General features: G+C 42.6%; 61 pseudogenes; all 61 read left to right on the top strand.

Annotated features, from left to right (window-relative positions):
• The first annotated feature begins 1936 nt into the window (after positions 1-1936).
• Positions 1937-2055, top strand: LOC134594319 (5S ribosomal RNA; annotated as a pseudogene).
• A 134-nt stretch (positions 2056-2189) lies between these two features.
• LOC134597061 (5S ribosomal RNA) lies at positions 2190-2308 on the top strand (annotated as a pseudogene).
• A 225-nt stretch (positions 2309-2533) lies between these two features.
• On the top strand, positions 2534-2652 carry LOC134588634 (5S ribosomal RNA; annotated as a pseudogene).
• A 134-nt stretch (positions 2653-2786) lies between these two features.
• LOC134598123 (5S ribosomal RNA) lies at positions 2787-2905 on the top strand (annotated as a pseudogene).
• A 225-nt stretch (positions 2906-3130) lies between these two features.
• Positions 3131-3249, top strand: LOC134588511 (5S ribosomal RNA; annotated as a pseudogene).
• Positions 3250-3383: 134 nt separating this feature from the next.
• LOC134587843 (5S ribosomal RNA) lies at positions 3384-3502 on the top strand (annotated as a pseudogene).
• Positions 3503-3636: 134 nt separating this feature from the next.
• LOC134597255 (5S ribosomal RNA) lies at positions 3637-3755 on the top strand (annotated as a pseudogene).
• Positions 3756-4385: 630 nt separating this feature from the next.
• Positions 4386-4504, top strand: LOC134594165 (5S ribosomal RNA; annotated as a pseudogene).
• A 134-nt stretch (positions 4505-4638) lies between these two features.
• Positions 4639-4757, top strand: LOC134597684 (5S ribosomal RNA; annotated as a pseudogene).
• A 225-nt stretch (positions 4758-4982) lies between these two features.
• LOC134596307 (5S ribosomal RNA) lies at positions 4983-5101 on the top strand (annotated as a pseudogene).
• Positions 5102-5326: 225 nt separating this feature from the next.
• LOC134595783 (5S ribosomal RNA) lies at positions 5327-5445 on the top strand (annotated as a pseudogene).
• A 224-nt stretch (positions 5446-5669) lies between these two features.
• On the top strand, positions 5670-5788 carry LOC134588140 (5S ribosomal RNA; annotated as a pseudogene).
• A 468-nt stretch (positions 5789-6256) lies between these two features.
• LOC134595782 (5S ribosomal RNA) lies at positions 6257-6375 on the top strand (annotated as a pseudogene).
• Positions 6376-6599: 224 nt separating this feature from the next.
• On the top strand, positions 6600-6718 carry LOC134588643 (5S ribosomal RNA; annotated as a pseudogene).
• A 134-nt stretch (positions 6719-6852) lies between these two features.
• Positions 6853-6971, top strand: LOC134588609 (5S ribosomal RNA; annotated as a pseudogene).
• Positions 6972-7105: 134 nt separating this feature from the next.
• Positions 7106-7224, top strand: LOC134597671 (5S ribosomal RNA; annotated as a pseudogene).
• A 468-nt stretch (positions 7225-7692) lies between these two features.
• Positions 7693-7801, top strand: LOC134589280 (5S ribosomal RNA; annotated as a pseudogene).
• Positions 7802-7934: 133 nt separating this feature from the next.
• Positions 7935-8053, top strand: LOC134596575 (5S ribosomal RNA; annotated as a pseudogene).
• Positions 8054-8439: 386 nt separating this feature from the next.
• On the top strand, positions 8440-8558 carry LOC134588329 (5S ribosomal RNA; annotated as a pseudogene).
• Positions 8559-8692: 134 nt separating this feature from the next.
• On the top strand, positions 8693-8811 carry LOC134597659 (5S ribosomal RNA; annotated as a pseudogene).
• Positions 8812-9279: 468 nt separating this feature from the next.
• LOC134588642 (5S ribosomal RNA) lies at positions 9280-9398 on the top strand (annotated as a pseudogene).
• Positions 9399-9532: 134 nt separating this feature from the next.
• LOC134587959 (5S ribosomal RNA) lies at positions 9533-9651 on the top strand (annotated as a pseudogene).
• A 134-nt stretch (positions 9652-9785) lies between these two features.
• On the top strand, positions 9786-9904 carry LOC134594083 (5S ribosomal RNA; annotated as a pseudogene).
• A 134-nt stretch (positions 9905-10038) lies between these two features.
• LOC134597648 (5S ribosomal RNA) lies at positions 10039-10157 on the top strand (annotated as a pseudogene).
• A 225-nt stretch (positions 10158-10382) lies between these two features.
• Positions 10383-10501, top strand: LOC134594369 (5S ribosomal RNA; annotated as a pseudogene).
• A 225-nt stretch (positions 10502-10726) lies between these two features.
• On the top strand, positions 10727-10845 carry LOC134594360 (5S ribosomal RNA; annotated as a pseudogene).
• Positions 10846-11070: 225 nt separating this feature from the next.
• LOC134587714 (5S ribosomal RNA) lies at positions 11071-11189 on the top strand (annotated as a pseudogene).
• A 468-nt stretch (positions 11190-11657) lies between these two features.
• On the top strand, positions 11658-11776 carry LOC134588641 (5S ribosomal RNA; annotated as a pseudogene).
• Positions 11777-11910: 134 nt separating this feature from the next.
• Positions 11911-12029, top strand: LOC134587958 (5S ribosomal RNA; annotated as a pseudogene).
• A 134-nt stretch (positions 12030-12163) lies between these two features.
• LOC134594071 (5S ribosomal RNA) lies at positions 12164-12282 on the top strand (annotated as a pseudogene).
• A 134-nt stretch (positions 12283-12416) lies between these two features.
• Positions 12417-12535, top strand: LOC134597636 (5S ribosomal RNA; annotated as a pseudogene).
• A 225-nt stretch (positions 12536-12760) lies between these two features.
• LOC134594368 (5S ribosomal RNA) lies at positions 12761-12879 on the top strand (annotated as a pseudogene).
• Positions 12880-13104: 225 nt separating this feature from the next.
• LOC134594359 (5S ribosomal RNA) lies at positions 13105-13223 on the top strand (annotated as a pseudogene).
• Positions 13224-13448: 225 nt separating this feature from the next.
• On the top strand, positions 13449-13567 carry LOC134588914 (5S ribosomal RNA; annotated as a pseudogene).
• Positions 13568-13701: 134 nt separating this feature from the next.
• LOC134595262 (5S ribosomal RNA) lies at positions 13702-13820 on the top strand (annotated as a pseudogene).
• Positions 13821-13954: 134 nt separating this feature from the next.
• LOC134588812 (5S ribosomal RNA) lies at positions 13955-14073 on the top strand (annotated as a pseudogene).
• A 134-nt stretch (positions 14074-14207) lies between these two features.
• LOC134589279 (5S ribosomal RNA) lies at positions 14208-14316 on the top strand (annotated as a pseudogene).
• A 134-nt stretch (positions 14317-14450) lies between these two features.
• Positions 14451-14569, top strand: LOC134595191 (5S ribosomal RNA; annotated as a pseudogene).
• Positions 14570-14703: 134 nt separating this feature from the next.
• Positions 14704-14822, top strand: LOC134597624 (5S ribosomal RNA; annotated as a pseudogene).
• A 225-nt stretch (positions 14823-15047) lies between these two features.
• Positions 15048-15166, top strand: LOC134594367 (5S ribosomal RNA; annotated as a pseudogene).
• A 225-nt stretch (positions 15167-15391) lies between these two features.
• LOC134594357 (5S ribosomal RNA) lies at positions 15392-15510 on the top strand (annotated as a pseudogene).
• A 225-nt stretch (positions 15511-15735) lies between these two features.
• Positions 15736-15854, top strand: LOC134588913 (5S ribosomal RNA; annotated as a pseudogene).
• Positions 15855-15988: 134 nt separating this feature from the next.
• On the top strand, positions 15989-16107 carry LOC134595261 (5S ribosomal RNA; annotated as a pseudogene).
• A 134-nt stretch (positions 16108-16241) lies between these two features.
• Positions 16242-16360, top strand: LOC134588811 (5S ribosomal RNA; annotated as a pseudogene).
• Positions 16361-16494: 134 nt separating this feature from the next.
• LOC134589278 (5S ribosomal RNA) lies at positions 16495-16603 on the top strand (annotated as a pseudogene).
• A 134-nt stretch (positions 16604-16737) lies between these two features.
• On the top strand, positions 16738-16856 carry LOC134597613 (5S ribosomal RNA; annotated as a pseudogene).
• Positions 16857-17081: 225 nt separating this feature from the next.
• LOC134594365 (5S ribosomal RNA) lies at positions 17082-17200 on the top strand (annotated as a pseudogene).
• A 225-nt stretch (positions 17201-17425) lies between these two features.
• On the top strand, positions 17426-17544 carry LOC134594356 (5S ribosomal RNA; annotated as a pseudogene).
• Positions 17545-17769: 225 nt separating this feature from the next.
• Positions 17770-17888, top strand: LOC134588334 (5S ribosomal RNA; annotated as a pseudogene).
• A 134-nt stretch (positions 17889-18022) lies between these two features.
• On the top strand, positions 18023-18141 carry LOC134596640 (5S ribosomal RNA; annotated as a pseudogene).
• Positions 18142-18275: 134 nt separating this feature from the next.
• Positions 18276-18394, top strand: LOC134594364 (5S ribosomal RNA; annotated as a pseudogene).
• Positions 18395-18619: 225 nt separating this feature from the next.
• LOC134594355 (5S ribosomal RNA) lies at positions 18620-18738 on the top strand (annotated as a pseudogene).
• A 225-nt stretch (positions 18739-18963) lies between these two features.
• On the top strand, positions 18964-19082 carry LOC134588199 (5S ribosomal RNA; annotated as a pseudogene).
• Positions 19083-19216: 134 nt separating this feature from the next.
• On the top strand, positions 19217-19335 carry LOC134594867 (5S ribosomal RNA; annotated as a pseudogene).
• Positions 19336-19469: 134 nt separating this feature from the next.
• Positions 19470-19588, top strand: LOC134588809 (5S ribosomal RNA; annotated as a pseudogene).
• A 134-nt stretch (positions 19589-19722) lies between these two features.
• Positions 19723-19831, top strand: LOC134589358 (5S ribosomal RNA; annotated as a pseudogene).
• Positions 19832-19965: 134 nt separating this feature from the next.
• On the top strand, positions 19966-20084 carry LOC134596427 (5S ribosomal RNA; annotated as a pseudogene).
• Positions 20085-20218: 134 nt separating this feature from the next.
• On the top strand, positions 20219-20337 carry LOC134596123 (5S ribosomal RNA; annotated as a pseudogene).
• A 225-nt stretch (positions 20338-20562) lies between these two features.
• Positions 20563-20681, top strand: LOC134590881 (5S ribosomal RNA; annotated as a pseudogene).
• Positions 20682-20815: 134 nt separating this feature from the next.
• LOC134597601 (5S ribosomal RNA) lies at positions 20816-20934 on the top strand (annotated as a pseudogene).
• Positions 20935-21159: 225 nt separating this feature from the next.
• Positions 21160-21278, top strand: LOC134594353 (5S ribosomal RNA; annotated as a pseudogene).
• The last annotated feature ends 22 nt before the right edge of the window (positions 21279-21300 follow it).

Here is a 21300-nt window from a genome sequence, read left to right as displayed (position 1 = left end):
GGCTCCTCTCCCTGCACCGTAGACTGCCGCTGGGGAGCAAGAACGGCACTTTCAGCTCCCTGTAACGCACACTGCCGCTGGGGATCTGGGCCGACTGCCCAGCATCCCTGTAGGGCCGGTAGAGAGACTGCAGTCCCATCTCCACCTGCCATCTGTGGGTCTTCCCAGGACCAATCCGTGAGGCCCCGCAACATTTGTGAGTAAGGGCCCGGTGGAGAGACCTTGGTCCCATCTCTACCTGCCTGTTGTGGTTCCTCACAGGACCAGTCTATGAGGACCCCCACTTCGGGTTCCTCCCGCCGCCTCAGGGAAAGACGGCTAACCTCCTCGGATGCAGCCTCTACTCGGCTGCTGTACCGCTCCTGCTGCTGAGCATACTTCCTCTCTTTTGCCAACCGGAATTCTCGGTCCAGCCTTGTGTTTCGCTCAGCCATGACCTGGTTCCAGATCACCCGGCGTGTCTCCATGGGTATATCATCCCCATACTCGGCCACTCGCTGCCTCACCTCGGCCAGCCAATCATCTCCAGAGCCAGAACCTTCCATACTTGTCTGCTCCCAGGGGCGCTGCACGACTGCTAGCGTTGCCCTCAATTTGTAATCCAAACGAACTGTGTCTCCGAGCTGCTTTACCTCGCACTAGGACGCCATCCCACCGCTTGCCACCAATGTAACGGATCACCTGGCACCCCGACTTGGTACCTCCGTTAATGGATGCTCCTAGTGCTTCCTGAGGACTCCAAGCACTCTGGCAGACACCACAATCACCGAATCCGAGAAAACCTTTAAATTCTCCCATGCATATGAATGCTGTAGACCATTGAATAGGAACCATACGAATAGGCTTGTACTCCTAGCAGTCAACTGGAACAGCATGCAATAAATCCTTCCCCCCAATAATGAGACGACACATCACTTTGAGGGTAAAACAGGAACTCTGGACTGGCTCATCCAGCCTGGCTTTTATTTCCAACTCACACATACAGGCCACACCCAGGGGGAGGCATAAAAGAACCAATGACATAGATGTTACCTCCCACACATCCCCTCCCCTTAGTGTGACACATAATCCCATTATGCATACAGTGTAAAATATACTTTTACACAACTTTCATAACTTTAAAACCATACATCACATTCACATAAAAATACATATCCACAATCAATCCATTCAGGGGAACAACATATTAAAAAATGGCATGAATCCGACCAGGGGTTCAAAAGTTACTAAAAGTATCTTTTAAAACCCCTATCTTTCCAGCTCAGACCGTTTTTTTACAGAGCCTTCTCTGTGCTGGAGAAGTAATTCAATTATCTCCCAGCCCAGAGACAGACTCCATTAAGCACATGGGGACACAAAGACAGTAAAACACTTTAAAATACATAAATTCACCTTTTACACATAACACACAGACATTTCACATATCCCCAGATAGCTGGGATCTGTGCGCACAAAACTACCGAATAGCGCGCAGATCCTACTCACACAGTACAATTGCCATGGAGCTAAAGTCTTTCCCATACTCTTTCATTATATGAATAGGCTCCATGGTATGGCTATCTGGGGTATCACATTCCCATAAAGTCTGGTCCATAGTCCAAAGGCAAGAGGCGGGCAATCAGCCCCCTCCAAGGACACGTGGCGAGGTCGGTTTCGCCACAATCCCAAAAAGTCCCAATATGTCCATCGATGATTTTAAAAGGGCCAGTAGCAGCAATATAAAGTACAATATGCCCCAAATAACCCAGGGGCCATAGTCAGCAGGTAGGAGGCTAGCAAACAGGCTTTTCCAGGGCCCAGTGGCGAGGTTGGTTTCGCCACAATTATGATGTCATAATCAGACCACTTTTTTCCCTATCCAGAAGCGTCTTGTCTTTTGTCGCAACCAGAGTTTGATATTCTACCAACATTAGCGAGATCGCATTCACTTAATTTCACTTACGGCCATACCAGTCTGAAAATGCCTGATCTCGTCAGATCTCGGAAGCCATCCAGACTCGGGCCTGGTTAGTACTTGTATGGGAGACCAACTAGGAACCTCAGGTGCCGTAAGATTTTGTTTATTTCTTTTTTGCATTATGATGTCATAATCAGACCACTTTTTTCCCTATCCAGAAGCGTCTTGTCTTTTGTCGCAACCAGAGTTTGATATTCTACCAACATTAGCGAGATCGCATTCTCGCAATTTCCCTTATGGCTATACCAGTCTGAAAATGCCTGATCTCGTCAGATCTCGGAAGCCATCCAGACTCGGGCCTGGTTAGTACTTGTATGGGAGACCAACTAGGAACCTCAGGTGCTGTAAGCTTTTGTTTATTTCTTTTTTGCATTATGATGTCATAATCTGACCACTTTTTTCCCTATGGGAGACCAACTAGGAACCTCAGGTGCCGTAAGCTTTTGTTTATTTCTTTTTTGCATTATGATGTCATAATCAGACTACTTTTTTCCCTATCCAGAAGCGTCTTGTCTTTTGTCGCAGCCAGAGTTTGATATTCTACCAACATTAGCGAGATCGCATTCTCTTAATTTCCCTTACGGCCATACCAGTCTGAAAATGCCTGATCTCGTCAAATCTCGGAAGCCATACAGACTCGGGGCTGGTTAGTACTTGTATGGGAGACCAACTAGGAACCTCAGGTGCCGTAAGCTTTTGTTTATTTCTTTTTTGCATTATGATGTCATAATCAGACCACTTTTTTCCCTATCCAGAAGCATCTTGTCTTTTGTCGCAACCAGAGTTTGATATTCTACCAACATTAACGAGATCGCATTCTCTTAATTTTACTTACGGCCATACCAGTCTGAAAATGCCTGATCTCGTCAGATCTCGGAAGCCATCCAGACTTGGGCCTGGTTAGTACTTGTATGGGAGACCAACTAGGAGCCTCAGGTGTGGTAAGCTTTTGTTTATTTCTTTTTTGCATTATGATGTCATAATCAGACCACTTTTTTCCCTATGGGAGACCAACTAGGAACCTCAGGTGCCGTAAGCTTTTGTTTATTTCTTTTTTGCATTATGATGTCATAATCAGACCACTTTTTTCCCTATCCAGAAGCGTCTTGTCTTTTGTCGCAACCAGAGTTTGATATTCTACCAACATTAGCGAGATCGCATTCTCTTAATTTCACTTATGGCCATACCATTCTGAAAATGCCTGATCTCGTCAGATCTCGGAAGCCATCCAGACTCGGGCCTGGTTAGTACTTGTATGGGAGACCAATTAGGAACCTCAGGTGCCGTATGCTTTTGTTTATTTCTTTTTTGCATTATGATGTCATAATCAGACCACTTTTTTCCCTATCCAGAAGCGTCTTGTCTTTTGTCGCAACCAGAGTTTGATATTCTACCAACATTAGCGAGAACGCATTCTCTTAATTTCACTTAAGGCCATACCAGTCTGAAAATGCCTGATCTCGTCAGATCTCGGAAGCTATCCAGACTCTGGCCTGGTTAGTACTTGTATGGGAGACCAACTAGGAACCTCAGGTGCCATAAGCTTTTGTTTATTTCTTTTTTGCATTATGATGTCATAATCAGACCACTTTTTTCCCTATCCAGAAGCGTCTTGTCTTTTGTCGCAACCAGAGTTTGATATTCTACCAACATTAGCGAGATCGCATTCTCTTAATTTTACTTACGGCCATACCAGTCTGAAAATGCCTGATCTCGTCAGATCTCGGAAGCCATCCAGACTCGGGCCTGGTTAGTACTTGTATGGGAGACCAACTAGGATCCTCAGGTGCCGTAAGCTTTTGTTTATTTCTTTTTTGCATTATGATGTCATAATCAGACCACTTTTTTCCCTATCCAGAAGCGTCTTGTCTTTTGTCGCAACCAGAGTTTGATATTCTACCAACATTAGCAAGATGGCATTCTCTTAATTTCACTTACGGCCATACCATTCTGAAAATGCCTGATCTCGTCAAATCTTGGAAGCAATCCAGACTCGGGCATGGTTAGTACTTGTATGGGAGACCAATTAGGAACCTCAGGTGCCGTATGCTTTTGTTTATTTCTTTTTTGCATTATGATGTCATAATCAGACCACTTTTTTCCCTATCCAGAAGCGTCTTGTCTTTTGTCGCAACCAGAGTTTGATATTCTACCAACATTAGCGAGATCGCATTCTCTTGGTTTCACTTACGGCCATACCAGTCTGAAAATGCCAGATCTCGGAAGCCATCCAGACTCGGGCCTGGTTAGTACTTGTATGGGAGACCAACTAGGAACCTCAGGTGCCGTAAGCTTTTGTTTATTTATTTTTTGCATTATGATGTCATAATCAGACCACTTTTTTCCCTATCCAGAAGCGTCTTGTCTTTTGTCGCAACCAGAGTTTGATATTCTACCAACATTAGCGAGATCGCATTCTCTTAATTTCACTTACGGCCATACCAGTCTGAAAATGCCTGATCTCATCAGATCTCGGAAGCCATCCAGACTTGGGCCTGGTTAGTACTTGTATGGGAGACCAACTAGGAACCTCAGGTGCCGTAAGCTTTTGTTTATTTTTTTTTTGCATTATGATGTCATAATCAGACCACTTTTTTCCCTATCCAGAAGCGTCTTGTCTTTTGTCGCAACCAGAGTTTGATATTCTACCAACATTAGCGAGATCGCATTCTCTTAATTTCACTTACGGCCATACCAGTCTGAAAATGCCTGATCTCGTCAGATCTCGGAAGCCATCCAGACTTGGGCCTGGTTAGTACTTGTATGGGAGACCAACTAGGAACCTCAGGTGCCGTAAGCTTTTGTTTATTTCTTTTTTGCATTATGATGTCATCATCAGACCACTTTTTTCCCTATGGGAGACCAACTAGGAACCTCAGGTGCCGTAAGCTTTTGTTTATTTCTTTTTTGCATTATGATGTCATAATCAGACCACTTTTTTCCCTATCCAGAAGCGTCTTGTCTTTTGTCGCAACCAGAGTTTGATATTCTACCAACATTAGCGAGATCGCATTCTCTTAATTTCACTTACGGCCATACCAGTCTGAAAATGCCTGATCTCGTCAGATCTCGGAAGCCATCCAGACTCGGGCCTGGTTAGTACTTGTATGGGAGACCAACTAGGAACCTCAGGTGCCATAAGCTTTTGTTTATTTCTTTTTTGCATTATGATGTCATAATCAGACCACTTTTTTCCCTATGGGAGACCAACTAGGAACCTCAGGTGCCGTAAGCTTTTGTTTATTTCTTTTTTGCATTATGATGTCATAATCAGACCACTTTTTTCCCTATCCAGAAGCGTCTTGTCTTTTGTCGCAACCAGAGTTTGATATTCTACCAACATTAGCGAGATCGCATTCTCTTAATTTCCCTTACGGCCATACCAGTCTGAAAATGCCTGATCTCGTCAGATCTCCGAAGCCATCCAGACTCGGGCCTGGTTAGTACTTGTATGGGAGACCAACTAGGAACCTCAGGTGCCGTAAGCTTTTGTTTATTTCTTTTTTGCATTATGATGTCATAATCAGACCACTTTTTTCCCTATGGGAGACCAACTAGGAACCTCAGGTGCCGTAAGCTTTTGTTTATTTCTTTTTTGCATTATGATGTCATAATCAGACCACTTTTTCCCTATCCAGAAGCGTCTTGTCTTTTGTCGCAACCAGAGTTTGATATTCTACCAACATTAGCGAGATCGCATTCTCTTAATTTCATTTACTGCTATACCAGTCTGAAAATGCCTGATCTCGTCAAATCTCAGAAGCTATCCAGACTCGGGCCTGGTTAGTACTTGTATGGGAGACCAACTAGGAACCTCAGGTGCCGTAAGCTTTTGCTTATTTCTTTTTTGCATTATGATGTCATAATCAGACCACTTTTTTCCCTATCCAGAAGCGTCTTGTCTTTTGTCGCAACCAGAGTTTGATATTCTACCAACATTAGCGAGATCGCATTCTCTTAATTTCCCTTACGGCTATACCAGTCTGAAAATGCCAGATCTCGGAAGCCATCCAGACTCGGGCCTGGTTAGTACTTGTATGGGAGACCAACTAGGAACCTCAGGTGCCATAAGCTTTTGTTTATTTCTTTTTTGCATTATGATGTCATAATCAGACCACTTTTTTCCCTATGGGAGACCAACTAGGAACCTCAGGTGCCGTAAGCTTTTGTTTATTTCTTTTTTGCATTATGATGTCATAATCAGACCACTTTTTTCCCTATCCAGAAGCGTCTTGTCTTTTGTCGCAACCAGAGTTTGATATTCTACCAACATTAGCGAGATCGCATTCTCTTAATTTCCCTTACGGCCATACCAGTCTGAAAATGCCTGATCTCGTCAGATCTCCGAAGCCATCCAGACTCGGGCCTGGTTAGTACTTGTATGGGAGACCAACTAGGAACCTCAGGTGCCGTAAGCTTTTGTTTATTTCTTTTTTGCATTATGATGTCATAATCAGACCACTTTTTTCCCTATGGGAGACCAACTAGGAACCTCAGGTGCCGTAAGCTTTTGTTTATTTCTTTTTTGCATTATGATGTCATAATCAGACCACTTTTTCCCTATCCAGAAGCGTCTTGTCTTTTGTCGCAACCAGAGTTTGATATTCTACCAACATTAGCGAGATCGCATTCTCTTAATTTCGCTTACTGCTATACCAGTCTGAAAATGCCTGATCTCGTCAAATCTCTGAAGTCATCCAGACTCGGGCCTGGTTAGTACTTGTATGGGAGACCAACTAGGAACCTCAGGTGTCGTAAGCTTTTGTTTATTTCTTTTTTGCATTATGATGTCATAATAAGACCACTTTTTTCCCTATCCAGAAGCGTCTTGTCTTTTGTCGCAACCAGAGTTTGATATTCTACCAACATTAGCGAGATCGCATTCTCTTAATTTCACTTACGGCCATACTAGTCTGAAAATGCCTGATCTCGTCAGGTCTCGGAAGCCATCCAGACTCGGGCCTGGTTAGTACTTGTATGGGAGACCAACTAGGAACCTCATGTGCTGTAAGCTTTTGTTTATTTCTTTTTTGCATTATGATGTCATAATCAGACCACTTTTTTCCCTATCCAGAAGCATCTTGTCTTTTGTCGCAACCAGAGTTTGATATTCTACCAACATTAGCGAGATCGCATTCTCTTAGTTTCACTTACGGCCATACCAGTCTGAAAATGCCTGATCTCGTCAGATCTCGGAAGCCATCCAGACTTGGGCCTGGTTAGTACTTGTATGGGAGACCAACTAGGAACCTCAGGTGCCGTAAGCTTTTGTTTATTACTTTTTTGCATTATGATGTCATAATCAGACCACTTTTTTCCCTATCCAGAAGCGTCTTGTCTTTTGTCGCTACCAGAGTTTGATATTCTACCAACATTAGCGAGATCGCATTCTCTTAATTTCACTTACGGCCATACCAGTCTGAAAATGTCAGATCTCGGAAGCCATCCAGACTCGGGCCTGGTTAGTACTTGTATGGGAGACCAACTAGGAACCTCAGGTGCCGTAAGCTTTTGTTTATTTCTTTTTTGCATTATGATGTCATAATCAGACCACTTTTTTCACTATGGGAGACCAACTAGGAACCTCAGGTGCCGTAAGCTTTTGTTTATTTCTTTTTTGCATTATGATGTCATAATCAGACCACTTTTTTCCCTATCCAGAAGCGTCTTGTCTTTTGTCGCAACCAGAGTTTGATATTCTACCAACATTAGCGAGATCGCATTCTCTTAATTTCACTTACGGCCATACCAGTCTGAAAATGCCTGATCTCGGAAGCCATCCAGACTCGGGCCTGGTTAGTACTTGTATGGGAGACCAACTAGGAACCTCAGGTGCCGTAAGCTTTTGTTTATTTCTTTTTTGCATTATGATGTCATAATCAGACCACTTTTTCCCTATCCAGAAGCGTCTTGTCTTTTGTCGCAACCAGAGTTTGATATTCTACCAACATTAGCGAGATCGCATTCTCTTTATTTCATTTACGGCCATACCAGTCTGAAAATGCCTGATCTCGTCAGGTCTCGGAAGCCATCCAGACTCGGGCCTGGTTAGTACTTGTATGGGAGACCAACTAGGAACCTCAGGTGCCGTAAGCTTTTGTTTATTTCTTTTTTGCATTATGATGTCATAATCAGACCACTTTTTCCCTATCCAGAAGCGTCTTGTCTTTTGTCGCAACCAGAGTTTGATATTCTACCAACATTAGCGAGATCGCATTCTCTTAATTTCACTTACTGCTATACCAGTCTGAAAATGCCTGATCTCGTCAAATCTCAGAAGTCATCCAGACTCGGGCCTGGTTAGTACATGTATGTGAGACCAACTAGGAACCTCAGGTGCCGTAAGCTTTTGTTTATTTCTTTTTTGCATTATGATGTCATAATCAGACCACTTTTTTCCCTATCCAGAAGCGTCTTGTCTTTTGTCGCAACCAGAGTTTGATATTCTACCAACATTAGCGAGATCGCATTCTCTTTATTTCATTTACGGCCATACCAGTCTGAAAATGCCTGATCTCGTCAGGTCTCGGAAGCCATCCAGACTCGGGCCTGGTTAGTACTTGTATGGGAGACCAACTAGGAACCTCATGTGCTGTAAGCTTTTGTTTATTTCTTTTTTGCATTATGATGTCATAATCAGACCACTTTTTTCCCTATCCAGAAGCATCTTGTCTTTTGTCGCAACCAGAGTTTGATATTCTACCAACATTAGCGAGATCGCATTCTCTTAGTTTCACTTACGGCCATACCAGTCTGAAAATGCCTGATCTCGTCAGATCTCGGAAGCCATCCAGACTTGGGCCTGGTTAGTACTTGTATGGGAGACCAACTAGGAACCTCAGGTGCCGTAAGCTTTTGTTTATTACTTTTTTGCATTATGATGTCATAATCAGACCACTTTTTTCCCTATCCAGAAGCGTCTTGTCTTTTGTCGCAACCAGAGTTTGATATTCTACCAACATTAGCGAGATCGCATTCTCTTAATTTCACTTACGGCCATACCAGTCTGAAAATGTCAGATCTCGGAAGCCATCCAGACTCGGGCCTGGTTAGTACTTGTATGGGAGACCAACTAGGAACCTCAGGTGCCGTAAGCTTTTGTTTATTTCTTTTTTGCATTATGATGTCATAATCAGACCACTTTTTTCCCTATGGGAGACCAACTAGGAACCTCAGGTGCCGTAAGCTTTTGTTTATTTCTTTTTTGCATTATGATGTCATAATCAGACCACTTTTTTCCCTATCCAGAAGCGTCTTGTCTTTTGTCGCAACCAGAGTTTGATATTCTACAAACATTAGCGAGATCGCATTCTCTTAATTTCACTTACGGCCATACCAGTCTGAAAATGCCTGATCTTGTCAGATCTCGGAAGCCATCCAGACTCGGGGCTGGTTAGTACTTGTATGGGAGACCAACTAGGAACCTCAGGTGCCGTAAGATTTTGTTTATTTCTTTTTTGCATTATGATGTCATAATCAGACCACTTTTTTCCCTATCCAGAAGCGTCTTGTCTTTTGTCGCAACCAGAGTTTGATATTCTACCAACATTAGCGAGATCGCATTCTCTTAATTTCACTTATGGCCATACCAGTCTGAAAATGCCTGATCTCGTCAGATCTCGGAAGCCATCCAGACTCGAGCCTGGTTAGTACTTGTATGGGAGACCAACTAGGAACCTCAGGTGCCGTAATCTTTTGTTTATTTCTTTTTTGCATTATGATGTCATAATCAGACCACTTTTTTCCCTATCCAGAAGCGTCTTGTCTTTTGTCGCAACCAGAGTTTGATATTCTACCAACATTAGCGAGATCGCATTCTCTTAATTTCACTTACGGCCATACCAGTCTGAAAATGCCTGATCTCGTCAGATCTCGGAAGCCATCCAGACTCGGGCCTGGTTAGTACTTGTATGGGAGACCAACTAGGAACCTCAGGTGCCGTAAGTTTTTGTTTATTTCTTTTTTGCATTATGATGTCATAATCAGACCACTTTTTTCCCTATCCAGAAGCGTCTTGTCTTTTGTCGCAACCAGAGTTTGATATTCTACCAACATTAGCGAGATCGCATTCTCTTAATTTCACTTACGGCCATACCAGTCTGAAAATGCCTGATCTCGTCAGATCTCGGAAGCCATCCAGACTTGGGCCTGGTTAGTACTTGTATGGGAGACCAACTAGGAACCTCAGGTGCCGTAAGCTTTTGTTTATTTCTTTTTTGCATTATGATATCATAATCAGACCACTTTTTTCCCTATGGGAGACCAACTAGGAACCTCAGGTGCCGTATGCTTTTGTTTATTTCTTTTTTGCATTATGATGTCATAATCAGACCACTTTTTTCCCTATCCAGAAGCGTCTTGTCTTTTGTCGCAACCAGAGTTTGATATTCTACCAACATTAGCGAGATCGCATTCTCTTAATTTCACTTACGGCCATACCAGTCTGAAAATGCCTGATCTCGTCAGATCTCGGAAGCCATCCAGACTCGGGCCTGGTTAGTACCTGTATGGGAGACCAACTAGGAACCTCAGGTGCCGTAAGCTTTTGTTTATTTCTTTTTTGCATTATGATGTCATAATCAGACCACTTTTTTCCCTATGGGAGACCAACTAGGAACCTCAGGTGCCGTAAGCTTTTGTTTATTTCTTTTTTGCATTATGATGTCATAATCAGACCACTTTTTTCCCTATCCAGAAGCGTCTTGTCTTTTGTCGCAACCAGAGTTTGATATTCTACCAACATTAGCGAGATCGCATTCTCTTAATTTCACTTACGGCCATACCAGTCTGAAAATGCCTGATCTCGTCAGATCTCGGAAGCCATCCAGACTCGGGCCTGGTTAGTACTTGTATGGGAGACCAAATAGGAACCTCAGGTGCCGTAAGCTTTTGTTTATTTCTTTTTTGCATTATGATGTCATAATCAGACCACTTTTTTCCCTATGGGAGGCCAACTAGGAACCTCAGGTGCCGTAAGCTTTTGTTTATTTCTTTTTTGCATTATGATGTCATAATCAGACCACTTTTTTCCCTATCCAGAAGCGTCTTGTCTTTTGTCGCAACCAGAGTTTGATATTCTACCAACATTAGCGAGAACGCATTCTCTTAGTTTCACTTAAGGTCATACTAGTCTGAAAATGCCTGATCTCGTCAGATCTCGGAAGCCATCCAGACTTGGGCCTGGTTAGTACTTGTATGGGAGACCAACTAGGAACCTCAGGTGCCGTAAGCTTTTGTTTATTACTTTTTTGCATTATGATGTCATAATCAGACCACTTTTTTCCCTATCCAGAAGCGTCTTGTCTTTTGTCGCAACCAGAGTTTGATATTCTACCAACATTAGCGAGATCGCATTCTCTTAATTTCACTTACGGCCATACCAGTCTGAAAATGTCAGATCTCGGAAGCCATCCAGACTCGGGCCTGGTTAGTACTTGTATGGGAGACCAACTAGGAACCTCAGGTGCCGTAAGCTTTTGTTTATTTCTTTTTTGCATTATGATGTCATAATCAGACCACTTTTTTCCCTATGGGAGACCAACTAGGAACCTCAGGTGCCGTAAGCTTTTGTTTATTTCTTTTTTGCATTATGATGTCATAATCAGACCACTTTTTTCCCTATCCAGAAGCGTCTTGTCTTTTGTCGCAACCAGAGTTTGATATTCTACAAACATTAGCGAGATCGCATTCTCTTAATTTCACTTACGGCCATACCAGTCTGAAAATGCCTGATCTTGTCAGATCTCGGAAGCCATCCAGACTCGGGGCTGGTTAGTACTTGTATGGGAGACCAACTAGGAACCTCAGGTGCCGTAAGATTTTGTTTATTTCTTTTTTGCATTATGATGTCATAATCAGACCACTTTTTTCCCTATCCAGAAGCGTCTTGTCTTTTGTCGCAACCAGAGTTTGATATTCTACCAACATTAGCGAGATCGCATTCTCTTAATTTCACTTATGGCCATACCAGTCTGAAAATGCCTGATCTCGTCAGATCTCGGAAGCCATCCAGACTCGAGCCTGGTTAGTACTTGTATGGGAGACCAACTAGGAACCTCAGGTGCCGTAATCTTTTGTTTATTTCTTTTTTGCATTATGATGTCATAATCAGACCACTTTTTTCCCTATCCAGAAGCGTCTTGTCTTTTGTCGCAACCAGAGTTTGATATTCTACCAACATTAGCGAGATCGCATTCTCTTAATTTCACTTACGGCCATACCAGTCTGAAAATGCCTGATCTCGTCAGATCTCGGAAGCCATCCAGACTCGGGCCTGGTTAGTACTTGTATGGGAGACCAACTAGGAACCTCAGGTGCCGTAAGTTTTTGTTTATTTCTTTTTTGCATTATGATGTCATAATCAGACCACTTTTTTCCCTATCCAGAAGCGTCTTGTCTTTTGTCGCAACCAGAGTTTGATATTCTACCAACATTAGCGAGATCGCATTCTCTTAATTTCACTTACGGCCATACCAGTCTGAAAATGCCTGATCTCGTCAGATCTCGGAAGCCATCCAGACTTGGGCCTGGTTAGTACTTGTATGGGAGACCAACTAGGAACCTCAGGTGCCGTAAGCTTTTGTTTATTTCTTTTTTGCATTATGATATCATAATCAGACCACTTTTTTCCCTATGGGAGACCAACTAGGAACCTCAGGTGCCGTATGCTTTTGTTTATTTCTTTTTTGCATTATGATGTCATAATCAGACCACTTTTTTCCCTATCCAGAAGCGTCTTGTCTTTTGTCGCAACCAGAGTTTGATATTCTACCAACATTAGCGAGATCGCATTCTCTTAATTTCACTTACGGCCATACCAGTCTGAAAATGCCTGATCTCGTCAGATCTCGGAAGCCATCCAGACTCGGGCCTGGTTAGTACCTGTATGGGAGACCAACTAGGAACCTCAGGTGCCGTAAGCTTTTGTTTATTTCTTTTTTGCATTATGATGTCATAATCAGACCACTTTTTTCCCTATGGGAGACCAACTAGGAACCTCAGGTGCCGTAAGCTTTTGTTTATTTCTTTTTTGCATTATGATGTCATAATCAGACCACTTTTTTCCCTATCCAGAAGCGTCTTGTCTTTTGTCGCAACCAGAGTTTGATATTCTACCAACATTAGCGAGATCGCATTCTCTTAATTTCACTTACGGCCATACCAGTCTGAAAATGCCTGATCTCGTCAGATCTCGGAAGCCATCCAGACTCGGGCCTGGTTAGTACTTGTATGGGAGACCAAATAGGAACCTCAGGTGCCGTAAGCTTTTGTTTATTTCTTTTTTGCATTATGATGTCATAATCAGACCACTTTTTTCCCTATGGGAGGCCAACTAGGAACCTCAGGTGCCGTAAGCTTTTGTTTATTTCTTTTTTGCATTATGATGTCATAATCAGACCACTTTTTTCCCTATCCAGAAGCGTCTTGTCTTTTGTCGCAACCAGAGTTTGATATTCTACCAACATTAGCGAGAACGCATTCTCTTAATTTCACTTAAGGTCATACTAGTCTGAAAATGCCTGATCTTGTCAGATCTCGGAAACCATCCAGACTCGGGCCTGGTTAGTACTTGTATGGGAGACCAACTAGGAACCTCAGGTGCCGTAAGCTTTTGTTTATTTCTTTTTTGCATTATGATGTCATAATCAGACCACTTTTTTCCCTATCCAGAAGCGTCTTGTCTTTTGTCGCAACCAGAGTTTGATATTCTACCAACATTAGCGATATCGCATTCTCTTAATTTCACTTATGGCCATACCAGTCTGAAAATGCCTGATCTCGTCAGATCTCGGAAGCCATCCAGACTCGGGCCTGTTTAGTACTTGTATGGGAGACCAACTAGGAACCTCAGGTGCCGTAAGCTTTTGTTTATTTCTTTTTTGCATTATGATGTCATAATCAGACCACTTTTTTCCCTATCCAGAAGCGTCTTGTCTTTTGTCGCAACCAGAGTTTGATATTCTACCAACATTAGCGAGATCGCATTCTCTTAACTTCACTTACTGCTATACCAGTCTGAAAATGCCTGATCTCGTCAAATCTCGGAAGCCATCCAGACTCGGGCCTGGTTAGTACTTGTATGGGAGACCAACTAGGAACCTCAGGTGCCGTAAGCTTTTGTTTATTTCTTTTTTGCATTATGATGTCATAATCAGACCACTTTTTTCCCTATCCAGAAGCGTCTTGTCTTTTGTCGCAACCAGAGTTTGATATTCTACCAACATTAGCGAGATCGCATTCTCTTAATTTCACTTACGGCCATACCAGTCTGAAAATGCCTGATCTCGGAAGCCATCCAGACTCGGGCCTGGTTAGTACTTGTATGGGAGACCAACTAGGAACCTCAGGTGCCGTAAGCTTTTGTTTATTTCTTTTTTGCATTATGATGTCATAATCAGACCACTTTTTTCCCTATCCAGAAGCATCTTGTCTTTTGTCGCAACCAGAGTTTGATATTCTACCAACATTAACGAGATCGCATTCTCTTAATTTCACTTACGGCCATACCAGTCTGAAAATGCCTGATCTCGTCAGATCTCGGAAGCCATCCAGACTTGGGCCTGGTTAGTACTTGTATGGGAGACCAACTAGGAACCTCAGGTGCCGTAAACTTTTGTTTATTTCTTTTTTGCATTATGATGTCATAATCAGACCACTTTTTTCCCTATCCAGAAGCGTCTTGTCTTTTGTCGCAACCAGAGTTTGATATTCTACCAACATTAGCGAGATCGCATTCTCTTAATTTCACTTACGGCCATACCAGTCTGAAAATGCCTGATCTCGTCAGATCTCGGAAGCCATCCAGACTTGGGCCTGGTTAGTACTTGTATGGGAGACCAACTAGGAACCTCAGGTGCCGTAAGCTTTTGTTTATTTCTTTTTTGCATTATGATATCATAATCAGACCACTTTTTTCCCTATGGGAGACCAACTAGGAACCTCAGGTGCCGTATGCTTTTGTTTATTTCTTTTTTGCATTATGATGTCATAATCAGACCACTTTTTTCCCTATCCAGAAGCGTCTTGTCTTTTGTCGCAACCAGAGTTTGATATTCTACCAACATTAGCGAGATCGCATTCTCTTAATTTCACTTACGGCCATACCAGTCTGAAAATGCCTGATCTCGTCAGATCTCGGAAGCCATCCAGACTCGGGCCTGGTTAGTACCTGTATGGGAGACCAACTAGGAACCTCAGGTGCCGTAAGCTTTTGTTTATTTCTTTTTTGCATTATGATGTCATAATCAGACCACTTTTTTCCCTATGGGAGACCAACTAGGAACCTCAGGTGCCGTAAGCTTTTGTTTATTTCTTTTTTGCATTATGATGTCATAATCAGACCACTTTTTTCCCTATCCAGAAGCGTCTTGTCTTTTGTCGCAACCAGAGTTTGATATTCTACCAACATTAGCGAGATCGCATTCTCTTAATTTCACTTACGGCCATACCAGTCTGAAAATGCCTGATCTCGTCAGATCTCGGAAGCCATCCAGACTCGGGCCTGGTTAGTACTTGTATGGGAGACCAAATAGGAACCTCAGGTGCCGTAAGCTTTTGTTTATTTCTTTTTTGCATTATGATGTCATAATCAGACCACTTTTTTCCCTATGGGAGGCCAACTAGGAACCTCAGGTGCCGTAAGCTTTTGTTTATTTCTTTTTTGCATTATGATGTCATAATCAGACCACTTTTTTCCCTATCCAGAAGCGTCTTGTCTTTTGTCGCAACCAGAGTTTGATATTCTACCAACATTAGCGAGAACGCATTCTCTTAATTTCACTTAAGGTCATACTAGTCTGAAAATGCCTGATCTTGTCAGATCTCGGAAACCATCCAGACTCGGGCCTGGTTAGTACTTGTATGGGAGACCAACTAGGAACCTCAGGTGCCGTAAGCTTTTGTTTATTTCTTTTTTGCATTATGATGTCATAATCAGACCACTTTTTTCCCTATCCAGAAGCGTCTTGTCTTTTGTCGCAACCAGAGTTTGATATTCTACCAACATTAGCGATATCGCATTCTCTTAATTTCACTTATGGCCATACCAGTCTGAAAATGCCTGATCTCGTCAGATCTCGGAAGCCATCCAGACTCGGGCCTGTTTAGTACTTGTATGGGAGACCAACTAGGAACCTCAGGTGCCGTAAGCTTTTGTTTATTTCTTTTTTGCATTATGATGTCATAATCAGACCACTTTTTTCCCTATCCAGAAGCGTCTTGTCTTTTGTCGCAACCAGAGTTTGATATTCTACCAACATTAGCGAGATCGCATTCTCTTAACTTCACTTACTGCTATACCAGTCTGAAAATGCCTGATCTCGTCAAATCTCGGAAGCCATCCAGACTCGGGCCTGGTTAGTACTTGTATGGGAGACCAACTAGGAACCTCAGGTGCCGTAAGCTTTTGTTTATTTCTTTTTTGCATTATGATGTCATAATCAGACCACTTTTTTCCCTATCCAGAAGCGTCTTGTCTTTTGTCGCAACCAGAGTTTGATATTCTACCAACATTAGCGAGATCGCATTCTCTTAATTTCACTTACGGCCATACCAGTCTGAAAATGCCTGATCTCGGAAGCCATCCAGACTCGGGCCTGGTTAGTACTTGTATGGGAGACCAACTAGGAACCTCAGGTGCCGTAAGCTTTTGTTTATTTCTTTTTTGCATTATGATGTCATAATCAGACCACTTTTTTCCCTATCCAGAAGCATCTTGTCTTTTGTCGCAACCAGAGTTTGATATTCTACCAACATTAACGAGATCGCATTCTCTTAATTTCACTTACGGCCATACCAGTCTGAAAATGCCTGATCTCGTCAGATCTCGGAAGCCATCCAGACTTGGGCCTGGTTAGTACTTGTATGGGAGACCAACTAGGAACCTCAGGTGCCGTAAGCTTTTGTTTATTTCTTTTTTGCATTATGATATCATAATCAGACCACTTTTTTCCCTATGGGAGACCAACTAGGAACCTCAGGTGCCGTATGCTTTTGTTTATTTCTTTTTTGCATTATGATGTCATAATCAGACCACTTTTTTCCCTATCCAGAAGCGTCTTGTCTTTTGTCGCAACCAGAGTTTGATATTCTACCAACATTAGCAAGATCGCATTCTCTTAATTTCACTTACGGCCATACCAGTCTGAAAATGCCTGATCTCGTCAGATCTCGGAAGCCATCCAGACTCGGGCCTGGTTAGTACCTGTATGGGAGACCAACTAGGAACCTCAGGTGCCGTAAGCTTTTGTTTATTTCTTTTTTGCATTATGATGTCATAATCAGACCACTTTTTTCCCTATGGGAGACCAACTAGGAACCTCAGGTGCCGTAAGCTTTTGTTTATTTCTTTTTTGCATTATGATGTCATAATCAGACCACTTTTTTCCCTATCCAGAAGCGTCTTGTCTTTTGTCGCAACCAGAGTTTGATATTCTACCAACATTAGCGAGATCGCATTCTCTTAATTTCACTTACGGCCATACCAGTCTGAAAATGCCTGATCTCGTCAGATCTCGGAAGCCATCCAGACTCGGGCCTGGTTAGTACTTGTATGGGAGACCAAATAGGAACCTCAGGTGCCGTAAGCTTTTGTTTATTTCTTTTTTGCATTATGATGTCATAATCAGACCACTTTTTTCCCTATGGGAGGCCAACTAGGAACCTCAGGTGCCGTAAGCTTTTGTTTATTTCTTTTTTGCATTATGATGTCATAATCAGACCACTTTTTTCCCTATCCAGAAGCGTCTTGTCTTTTGTCGCAACCAGAGTTTGATATTCTACCAACATTAGCGAGAACGCATTCTCTTAATTTCACTTAAGGCCATACCAGTCTGAAAATGCCTGATCTTGTCAGATCTCGGAAGCCATCCAGACTCGGGCCTGGATAGTACTTGTATGGGAGACCAACTAGGAACCTCAGGTGCCGTAAGCTTTTGTTTATTTCTTTTTTGCATTATGATGTCATAATCAGACCACTTTTTTCCCTATCCAGAAGCGTCTTGTCTTTTGTCGCAACCAGAGTTTGATATTCTACCAACATTAGCGATATCGCATTCTCTTAATTTCACTTATGGCCATACCAGTCTGAAAATGCCTGATCTCGTCAGATCTCGGAAGCCATCCAGACTCGGGCCTGGTTAGTACTTGTATGGGAGACCAACTAGGAACCTCAGGTGCCGTATGCTTTTGTTTATTTCTTTTTTGCATTATGATGTCATAATCAGACCACTTTTTTCCCTATCCAGAAGCGTCTTGTCTTTTGTCGCAACCAGAGTTTGATATTCTACCAACATTAGCGAGATCGCATTCTCTTAATTTCACTTACGGCCATACCAGTCTGAAAATGCCTGATCTCGTCAGATCTCGGAAGCCATCCAGACTCGGGCCTGGTTAGTACCTGTATGGGAGACCAACTAGGAACCTCAGGTGCCGTAAGCTTTTGTTAATTTCTTTTTTGCATTATGATGTCATAATCAGACCACTTTTTTCCCTATGGGAGACCAACTAGGAACCTCAGGTGCCGTAAGCTTTTGTTTATTTCTTTTTTGCATTATGATGTCATAATCAGACCACTTTTTTCCCTATCCAGAAGCGTCTTGTCTTTTGTCGCAACCAGAGTTTGATATTCTACCAACATTAGCGAGATCGCATTCTCTTAATTTCACTTACGGCCATACCAGTCTGAAAATGCCTGATCTCGTCAGATCTCGGAAGCCATCCAGACTCGGGCCTGGTTAGTACTTGTATGGGAGACCAAATAGGAACCTCAGGTGCCGTAAGCTTTTGTTTATTTCTTTTTTGCATTATGATGTCATAATCAGACCACTTTTTTCCCTATGGGAGGCCAACTAGGAACCTCAGGTGCCGTAAGCTTTTGTTTATTTCTTTTTTGCATTATGATGTCATAATCAGACCACTTTTTTCCCTATCCAGAAGCGTCTTGTCTTTTGTCGCAACCAGAGTTTGATATTCTACCAACATTAGCGAGAACGCATTCTCTTAATTTCACTTAAGGCCATACCAGTCTGAAAATGCCTGATCTTGTCAGATCTCGGAAGCCATCCAGACTCGGGCCTGGTTAGTACTTGTATGGGAGACCAACTAGGAACCTCAGGTGCCGTAAGCTTTTGTTTATTTCTTTTTTGCATTATGATGTCATAATCAGACCACTTTTTTCCCTATCCAGAAGCGTCTTGTCTTTTGTCGCAACCAGAGTTTGATATTCTACCAACATTAGCGATATCGCATTCTCTTAATTTCACTTATGGCCATACCAGTCTGAAAATGCCTGATCTCGTCAGATCTCGGAAGCCATCCAGACTCGGGCCTGGTTAGTACTTGTATGGGAGACCAACTAGGAACCTCAGGTGCCGTAAGCTTTTGTTTATTTCTTTTTTGCATTATGATGTCATAATCAGACCACTTTTTTCCCTATCCAGAAGCGTCTTGTCTTTTGTCGCAACCAGAGTTTGATATTCTACCAACATTAGCGAGATCGCATTCTCTTAACTTCACTTACTGCTATACCAGTCTGAAAATGCCTGATCTCGTCAAATCTCGGAAGCCATCCAGACTCGGGCCTGGTTAGTACTTGTATGGGAGACCAACTAGGAACCTCAGGTGCCGTAAGCTTTTGTTTATTTCTTTTTTGCATTATGATGTCATAATCAGACCACTTTTTTCCCTATCCAGAAGCGTCTTGTCTTTTGTCGCAACCAGAGTTTGATATTCTACCAACATTAGCGAGATCGCATTCTCTTAATTTCACTTACGGCCATACCAGTCTGAAAATGCCTGATCTCGGAAGCCATCCAGACTCGGGCCTGGATAGTACTTGTATGGGAGACCAACTAGGAACCTCAGGTGCCGTAAGCTTTTGTTTATTTCTTTTTTGCATTATGATGTCATAATCAGACCACTTTTTACCCTATCCAGAAGCATCTTGTCTTTTGTCGCAACCAGAGTTTGATATTCTACCAACATTAACGAGATCGCATTCTCTTAATTTCACTTACGGCCATACCAGTCTGAAAATGCCTGATCTTGTCAGATCTCGGAAGCCATCCAGACTCGGGCCTGGTTAGTACTTGTATGGGAGACCAACTAGGAACCTCAGGTGCCGTAAGCTTTTGTTTATTTCTTTTTTGCATTATGATGTCATAATCAGACCACTTTTTTCCCTATCCAGAAGCGTCTTGTCTTTTGTCGCAACCAGAGTTTGATATTCTACCAACATTAGCGAGATCGCATTCTCTTAGTTTCACTTACGGCCATACCAGTCTGAAAATGCCTGATCTCGTCAGATTTCGGAAGCCATCCAGACTCGGGCCTGGTTAGTACTTGTATGGGAGACCAACTAGGAACCTCAGGTGCCGTAAGCTTTTGTTTATTTCTTTTTTGCATTATGATGTCATAATCAGACCACTTTTTTCCCTATGGGAGACCAACTAGGAACCTCAGGTGCCGTAAGCTTTTGTTTATTTCTTTTTTGCATTATGATGTCATAATCAGACCACTTTTTTCCCTATCCAGAAGCGTCTTGTCTTTTGTCGCAACCAGAGTTTGATATTCTACCAACATTAGCGAGATCGCATTCTCTTAATTTCACTTACGGCCATACCAGTCTGAAAATGCCTGATCTCGTCAGATCTCGGAAGCCATCCAGACTCGGGCCTGGTTAGTACTTGTATGGGAGACCAACTAGGAACCTCAGGTGCCGTAAGCTTTTGTTTATTTCTTTTTTGCATTATGATGTCATAATCAGACCACTTTTTTCCCTATCCAGAAGCATCTTGTCTTTTGTCGCAACCAGAGTTTGATATTCTACCAACATTAACGAGATCGCATTCTCTTAATTTCACTTACGGCCATACCAGTCTGAAAATGCCTGATCTCGTCAGATCTCGGAAGCCATCCAGACTTGGGCCTGGTTAGTACTTGTATGGGAGACCAACTAGGAACCTCAGGTGCCGTAAGCTTTTGTTTATTTCTTTTTTGCATTATGATATCATAATCAGACCACTTTTTTCCCTATGGGAGACCAACTAGGAACCTCAGGTGCCGTATGCTTTTGTTTATTTCTTTTTTGCATTATGATGTCATAATCAGACCACTTTTTTCCCTATCCAGAAGCGTCTTGTCTTTTGTCGCAACCAGAGTTTGATATTCTACCAACATTAGCGAGATCGCATTCTCTTAATTTCACTTACGGCCATACCAGTCTGAAAATGCCTGATCTCGTCAGATCTCGGAAGCCATCCAGACTCGGGCCTGGTTAGTACTTGTATGGGAGACCAAATAGGAACCTCAGGTGCCGTAAGCTTTTGTTTATTTCTTTTTTGCAT

This window comes from Pelobates fuscus, chromosome 2, assembly GCF_036172605.1.
Source record: "Pelobates fuscus isolate aPelFus1 chromosome 2, aPelFus1.pri, whole genome shotgun sequence".
Taxonomy (NCBI): domain Eukaryota; kingdom Metazoa; phylum Chordata; class Amphibia; order Anura; family Pelobatidae; genus Pelobates; species Pelobates fuscus.
The sequence above is the reverse complement of the archived record's forward strand: the minus strand, read 5'-3'. Positions and strand labels throughout refer to the sequence as shown.